The sequence below is a fragment of the Amphiura filiformis genome, chromosome 12 (genome assembly GCF_039555335.1).
Source record: "Amphiura filiformis chromosome 12, Afil_fr2py, whole genome shotgun sequence".
Taxonomy (NCBI): Eukaryota; Metazoa; Echinodermata; class Ophiuroidea; order Amphilepidida; family Amphiuridae; genus Amphiura; species Amphiura filiformis.
The window spans coordinates 65,143,350-65,151,947 of NC_092639.1; positions in this window are offsets into that span (position 1 = coordinate 65,143,350).

Sequence of the window (8,598 nt, forward strand, 5' to 3'; positions counted from 1 at the left end):
AAGCGACAGCTTGATTCTTGAGTTTTAAAAGCAAACCCAGAGAATGTTCATTGATTGAACCCAGTAATTGTCTGGTGAGACAGGCTAACACGCTAATTGTAAAGTCAAGTTGATTTATGACATCGATACGTACAGACGAATCCAATTTCACGCATTCCTGCTCCTGAATGGCAGCCATTAGCTGCGACGGGTACCCAACTATCCCACCTAAAATGTGGGATGATGCGGCATTGAAGGGTATTATACACTGCATTCTATCACCCGTGTAACACGTAGACAAAAGAATGATGACAGTTTACAACACCAAAGAATGTAACATTGAATTTTAAGCGGGTTTAATCCACCCAATTGGGTACTCACAACACCTGTTTGGTGCATGCGGGTACCCAAATATGGCCGACCAAATCCTGACCATGACTTGGCTCGTTGGATTCGTCTATATCAAGAAAGTGATAGTTGTATGGGTTTATCTGGAATAGATAAATCTTGATTAAAGCCATAATGTTCGATCTTATAATATAAAATTGTTCGGTTTTTTTCAAAGCTGATTTTTTTTAAATATTTGTATATATACAGTGCACAACTTATAAGTTCCCCCTAATGCTTTTTGAAATAATTGCGTTTGGCCACAATGGTTCATTATGTAAAAAAAGAGGGTGTTTTAAAAGTTGCACCTGAGTCCATAGGAGTCAATTGTCAAACAATACAGTATGTTAGGCCTGTCCATGTGTTTGTAATGGAAATAAAACTTAAAGTCTAGATGTTTAGTAGGGGATGTGTCCTCATGCACTGTTGACAAATGCATTGCAACTCCCATACGACGAGCAATTTCTTTCACCGGTACATTTTCATCCAGCAAACCTATTGCTCTACCGCGAAGAAATTCGGGCAAACGCGGCATTATTAAAATGTGACTTTTCACATGTGATGAACTACTGGCGATGTGGTCTATTCTCACTGCAGTAAATATCACTTCCATCTCAGACATTTATCATTAAAAAGAAAAGAATCAAACACCTGCTTTGCTTTTGAAGAAGAAGAAGAAGAATACCAAAGATTAAGTTTTCTTTTACAAACACATGAATATCCCTGGCCTACTGCATTGTTTGAGAATTGATGCAACTTTTAACACTGTTTAAAACGGTCTCCTTTTTTTACATAATGAACCATTGTGACTGCACGCAATGACGTGTGACGCTAAAATTTGGTCCACATGTGTAAAACAAATAAGGCAACCCATATCATTTTACAGGTTTGCATTTCGTCAAATAGTATTCGATTTATTTAAAAAAATATGTAGAGGGGAACTTATAAGTTGTGCACCCTATACATGTCCCAACTTCCACCTAAATGTAATCAGCAAAATAAAATGTGTTGTGCTAGTAAGTCAGCAGAGCAAAGTTCAACTTATGTTCTCCTATTCGCCAGCGAAGTGGTACGTGTAATCCGATTATCACCATGTCAACTGGATCACGCTTTTGAGTTCTCCCCCACGATCGAAATAATCGCAACACAAAGTCTATGGCATGTATTACCAATTCTAAAAGGTGCGTGATCTAGTTACCAGGGAGTTATGTAACCACTTCGCCGTAGAAGTGGCGTAATGATCGGATAACTACCATAGTAATAGATGAATACAAGTTTTGTGTAGATCGCCCTGCAGTAATAGCTGATTGCACTAATCACCTGTGTATTTCTGCAAACAAACATTGAATACAATAACGCTCTTTTCAAAGATACTAATCTTACAGGTGTGAGTGATCAGCCTTTCTTTGACATAATTATATGGTTCAATGCATAGCTACCGCGTGAACGTTGTAGTGCAGGGCGATATATTCAAAACTCATATATTGCTATGGTAGTTAATCCGATTAATTACGCCTCTTCTACGGCCAATAGAACTGCATGAGTAAACCAGAATAACCAGTAGGGTTTCTTTTACTTTACCATGTTATGTCAGCGCAAAATGGACAGAAACCCATCCCTACAATAATTACTAGTATTATTTTAGCATTTTGAGTAATAATAATTTTGATGGAAATCGTACATTAAAGGTCAGGTCTATTGCAAAAACAATTTTATCTCTATTCGAAGAAAATAATTATTACATTACAAGTTGACACTCGTTGCAATTTTATGCGCATTTCTCCTGAAAAAGGAGAAATGTGGTGGGTAAAGTTCAGCCTCGTGCGTATTCTTCCCCCGTTTGAAGCGTACGTATTCTTCCCCCTCACTGATGAGAGATAGAGCCATTCGAGGTTGGAATAATTTCGGGAAGTAGAGCGCACGTAGTGTGGAAACCAAGTATGTACACCTCGCTTTACACTCCAATCATCATTTTTGATATATTCAACCAAAATATTCTGCTTGAAATTAGCTTTAAAATGATGTATATCATGTCTATAGTACTTGACATTTAAGTAGTGAAAAATCAATAAAACAGTCAATAAATCCTTTGTTTCCTATTGTTTATTGTTAAGTTCGATGGAGCATATCTCAATAGTGGCACTGGCGACATCCGGGCTCAGTTGTGTTGTCACATATTATATCATAAATCTACCGCAGTGACTTGAACCACCCTCAGAACGAAGACATTATAAGTGTTGGTCATCGTCCACTGAGTCAAGTACCTGATTTATCATCCCAAATATCAGTAAATCAAGTTGAAGATAAACGAAGCAAGTGTTGCAGAAGTGCTGAGAAAATTGCGTAAAAGACGCAGAAATCTTCTTCAAAATGCTAAAGATGTGGCCGATAACACGACGTGTGCACCATTCTTAAAGTTCACTGATGGCTAGTACTGATGGCAAAAATGTTGCAATTAGATCGTCAATGTGAATTATTCAAAACGTCTCAATACAATTTCATTGTCGGGTATTTTAAAGGTCATGAAAATGTTTTAAAACAATATTATAAAATATTTTGGGCAAACATGTTTTAACAATATTTTATCAACACTTAAAGGTCAGGTCTATTGCAAAAACAAGCTTATCTCTATTCGAAGAGAATAATTATTACATTACAAGTTGATACTCGTTGCAATGAAAAAAAGGAGAAATTGTGTGGGTGAAGTGCCCTAGGAGGCTATAGAAATAAGAAAGAGAAGGGGCACCACCATGAACAGAGACGAAGGACAGTACCAACTATCTCACATATTTGATGAGTTTCTGAAACAGGGATCTAAAAAATCCCTTGGAGGAAAACCAACTGGCAACTCCAAGATCAACGCTGGAACTACTTCTAGCGTCGGTTGTCAGTAGCAGTCGCTACCCATCAAGTGCTGATAAAGACAACAGTTGTTGTTGAAACGTACACAAGTAAGTGAAAATTCTGGATCAGATACAAAGAATTTTGTTAACCAGTGATATACATATGAATTGTAATATCACAATTTACTAATATATAAAAAAAGAAGCGGCTGATTTTATGTTTAAAAACCATTAAATTTGTAATACTTAATTTAGAGGGTTTTTTCTGTGAAAAACAACAGTATACGTTCTGTCCATTGAGAGCGTTTATAGTCCCTTTTCTCAAAACGGGCACATCTAATTTCATGACGTCAGCTTTTTCTAGGCCAAATCTGTCTCGTTCGAAGGAACTCACCGCTTAAGTTGGTTTTTGCGGAATATCAATTTTAAACGTCTAATTTTCTCAAAAAAGGAGTCATTTTCATTGTCTTCATAATATTAGCTTGCCAATGATATGATGTTGTTTTTGCAATTGCCCTGACCTTTAAGGCTTTAAGAGGAACATATTGTAGTACAACTGTACTACCTCAAAAATTTAATAAATATATAGATAACATGTTTTATCTGATGTGTATTTATGTTACCTTAGTATTATATCATCTGATGAGGCCTTGGTCAAAACATCCTTCTATTTAATATCGTAAAGCACTAACTGATGTGCCTATTGTTCTCTCTCAAATTCCTCTAAAAGCTAATGTATAGGCTAATCCCCAGTGATATTGAATGAATGGAAACGTTATGTTTTCCTTTCTAGGTGTAAACTAAAGAAAAACACACCTTACTGCAAATTAGATTATGCTGACTTTTACATGCTTATGTAACACCATGAACTTTCAACCTAAAAAGACGAGACGAATTTTTACCATAGTATTCCTCCTCCCTTTACCTATAAATATCCCCATACATATTAGGCTGGGCAATGTAACCTTGAACAGTTTTGCATGTTATTTACGGAAGGATCTATACCATCAGTCAGATCATAGACAGTAGACGATCAATCTAATCGTTTTTCTGATGGTCCTTGACTTTTAGACAACTCGTTGCCATTAATCATGGACTGGGTTGTCTTTATAACGTAAAACATAAGTGCTAATAAACACATGTTTGCTACATGTGTACTGCAACAATTGTTAAATAATCTTGGTTGAATATTTTGGTTGAATTCAGGTCCTTTGGAATGATTGTTTTTTGTTATGGCAATAGCATCGTTATCCCCAAAAATGCTTATCATTTAGTAGACGGAGCATTGTGAAATGAGGTTGGAGGACAACCTGTCAATTATATTACCTGTTGCACCTTTCGAAGTGTCTGGTTAATGGAGAACACCTATTAAGTTTGAGTATAATTATTAATGCTACAGGGTTGAGTTGCTTGAGAACCATCAAATATTGGCATTGGTGTAATCTGCTAAATCGGGTGAACAAACAGGAAAATGAATATGATCATCCGTAAAGTACATGCGGCATTGATTGTAACAAGAACTCCCGGGTAAGAACTCTTTATACAGGGTGTCCCAAAAAAAAGAGGCCCCTCATTGCGCCCTCTTATTCTCCTATTTTAGAAAGTTGATCAAGTATATGTTGGTATGTAAAGAAGCCTTTACCCGTTAGCTTTAATAAACCGAAACAGTAATTTCAATCGGCTTATAACTTTTGAAGATATGCCCTTTTAAAGAAATGTATCCGTTTTTCACTCTGTCCACGGAGGAGGTTTGGCTACTTCAAAGATTGAAAAGTGCATATACCATGCATGAATATAAAACATTCCTCGGTGATAACTTTATAAAACAACAACTTTATTTTAGAGAATGGGCTTTACAGGTGGGCTTATGGGTTTTGGATTTTGTTAAGTGTCATTAATTTGGAAGAAATTGATGTGGGATGGGACTTCTTTTGCTATGCTTGCAATTGAATACATGAATACAAAAGCCACCTAAGTCCATGCGAAGTTATTTTGAGAGAAAAACCCGTGTATCATTTTAATTCCTTCAGTTAGATTTACCTGGTCAATATGGTAAGTTTTACGTGCAAATAAGTGGATTAACCTGTATAAGGTATGACGATTAGAATTTCAGGGACTTCGTGGGGTTCATTTTAAATTTTGGTTTTTGAATCATATACAAAGACAACAATGTTAGAATGAGATTACCACTAGTAAGATAATACAAAATAAAGCACACAGGTATGTATAATGTTGATAAGCATTCTGCCATGTAATATAAACCACACACTTTCCTTTATTAAACCCATTTTTGTTCAAAAGTCATTCTCTAGCAATGAATGTGTTACAAGTGGACTTTTATACATACTGGATTTCAATCAATGTGTTACAAGACTCATATCATGGAATTGGGTGATTCTTTCATACATGCTATTTTTCACATGCCCAATAGACACAGAGAATGAATTTGAGTTGTTCTTTCATGCATATGACAGGCCTATGTATAGCAACAATTTCCCATGCTTAACTCAATTTGGCCAAAGTATGGACTTAGGTGGCTTTTGTATTCATATATTCAATTACTTATGTTTTTCTCGGTTATTTTATGCCTTTTTGTTTTATTATGTTTCTTACTTTCTTACTTTATTGTTTCTTGCTTTCTTTTTATTGACAACATAAGTCATTTCTCTTTTTGGAATAAAAGCTAGCACTGAAAAGGGCTGTTTAGTTTGTCGTTGGTTCATTTGAAATGGGTTTACTGTGCTGCTCTGCCCTCTACCTGGTTGCCTCCTTGACGAATACAGGTTTCAGCCCTATAGTCCTCATTGCATCAATTGCGTTGCGTACCAACCTTGTGAGCCGGATACTTGTGAATATAACAGTAATACGTTTGCAAAGATCTTAGATTTTGACACAAATGAAGAAATCAAATGGTGTGAGGTCTGGTGATCTTGCAGGCCACTCCACAGCATGACCCATCCCAACGACTATGTTTGCTCTCCGTGGACAGAGTGAAAAACGGGTACTTGTCTTTAAAAGGACATATCTTCAAAAGTTGAGAGCCGATTGAAAAAATTGTTTTGGTTTATTACAGCTAACAATTAAATGTTTCTTACATACCAAAATATATGTGATCCCCTTTTCAAAAATAGACGAAACAGAGGGCGCAATGTTTTTTTTTGGGACACCCTGTAGTAGTTAAATATGAAACTGTACTCCTGATACTGGCATCATCAGTGATTATAAAGAGTTCTTGTTACATTCAAAGTGGCAATGAAACATACTCAATATACTCTATAACTCCTGAACTAAGCACATTAGTGCAATATGACAATAGATTGTTTTATTCCTAACAATGAGAGAAATAATTTGAGGTATATTACAACGTGATATAACAAAGTTTACATTTTTCGACCCCTCGTGGGAAGCATAGGGGGCATAGAATAGAACAATTGGAACCAATTATAGTTTTACCATTTGAGGTGTAAGGATGCCAAAAAGCATTGGTTCCACTAATGTAGCAAGACAAAATGCTAACTCAAATATGTCCACATAACGCCCTGTACTGTATTGTTCAAGGGAAAAAATGAGTAGTATAACTGAACTACAGGGTGTCCTGAGCGAATAACATTGAACGTAACTCGAGCAATAGACATCATAATCCAAAAATTTAAAATGTAGCGCATACTTTATTTTATTGTGCATCACATACAAAAAAATATTTGATTCGATTGACTGGTTGCGAAGAATTTAACGATTACATAATGCGCGCATCAATGCAGTTCATTCCAAGTTTGATCAACAGGCGCTTCTTTTATACTACCTCACCGCTTCCTTAAGTTTGTGTATCTCATTAAATTTAGTCCACATTATATATTTTATAATCCGACGGTCTTCTGTTATTCATGCTTTCACTGAAGATGAATGCAAATTTGTCCAAGAAACTTTGATTTCTGCAATTGGAAGCTTTCCAACTTTAATTCTTTAGGTTGTGTAAAAAAGATATATTTAACTTTCCAAAGAACAGTTGACACACGAATGACAATGAGCAGGTGCTTATAGCTTTACGTGTGAGTTTTTTGATACCATGCGGCATTAATGTCAACATTTTAAAAGATTCAAACTTTGCAAATATTTCAGAAAGTTTAATGTGTGTGAGAAATATTTTAAGCCAGCTGGAATTCTGTATGCAATAATGCTTTATGCAACATTTATATCAACATTATCGAAAAAAGATATTTACAAGTACCGAACATCATCTTACATGCAAGCTTTCATTTTCAATATCTTGCAGATTTTCAAATTTAAACACAACGTACTAATTAAATGTTTTGCAAGAAAGATTATTTAAAAAGAACGAAAAGAATTTACCCGAACAAAATATGAAGCCTATTGGCAGTAACCACTAGTGCGCATTGTGTTGAATGATGAAGTGAATTGACGCATGCGTTATGTAATCGCTCATTTTTCGCAATCAGTCAACTGATTCCAGTAAAATTGACGTATAAGATGCAGATTAAGATGGGCTACACGCTCAATTTTAGATTTTTGGATTTTGATGTATATTTCTCGACTTACGTCCAAATTCATTCGCCCGGTGATTTTTTCTGGGACACCCTGTATATACTTCAAAACTTTGTATACATAGATTTTGTTTGTATGTTTTATTATATCAACTGATCAAGGCCTTTTCAATAAGAACCAATGTTGCATATTTAATAAGCAGGCCTGTCAATAACCTTCAACACAGATGGGTATCAGTTATTTCGACTACACTCTGTATGTTTTAAATATCCAGAACTTATACCTACAATCATAAACCTGTGTTTATTCTTTTTCATAAAGACGCTGAAGCAAAAACGTAACATTTCAAGAAATATTTTAAAATGCTATATATAGCATGATTTTATTACATAAATTTTCGTCTTGAAATAACTTGCAACATGTACAATAAAGAAATCTATGTACAATCATACCAATCTAAACACAATTAACAACAACATTAGATGGTGCATTTGTGGTAAACCCTGTGCGACATTGCTTGTCTAAAGTTATACATGTATTCTGATACGGGTGTGGGTAGTGGTTACTATTTTGTGTTTTAGCAGTATTCTTTGATATTTACTATGATGTTTACGAGAGAGACCCAGGCAATGGTAAGAGAACTTTATCACGAATATTGTATGCTTAATAAATGTTATTCAATCCTTTTTGTGTATTTTGGATTATGTTCGACGTTTGTTTGCTTGATTTTTGAGTGGGGAGGTGGTGCGCATGAAAGGACGTGTATGGGGTGTGTGTGGCAGTGGTGCGCGTGTGTGAGAAGGTTGTGTGTGTGATGGGCGTGCGTGATGATGTAGGTGTGCATGTGTTTGATTCTCCGTGTTAAAAAATAATTGTGTTTTGCTCG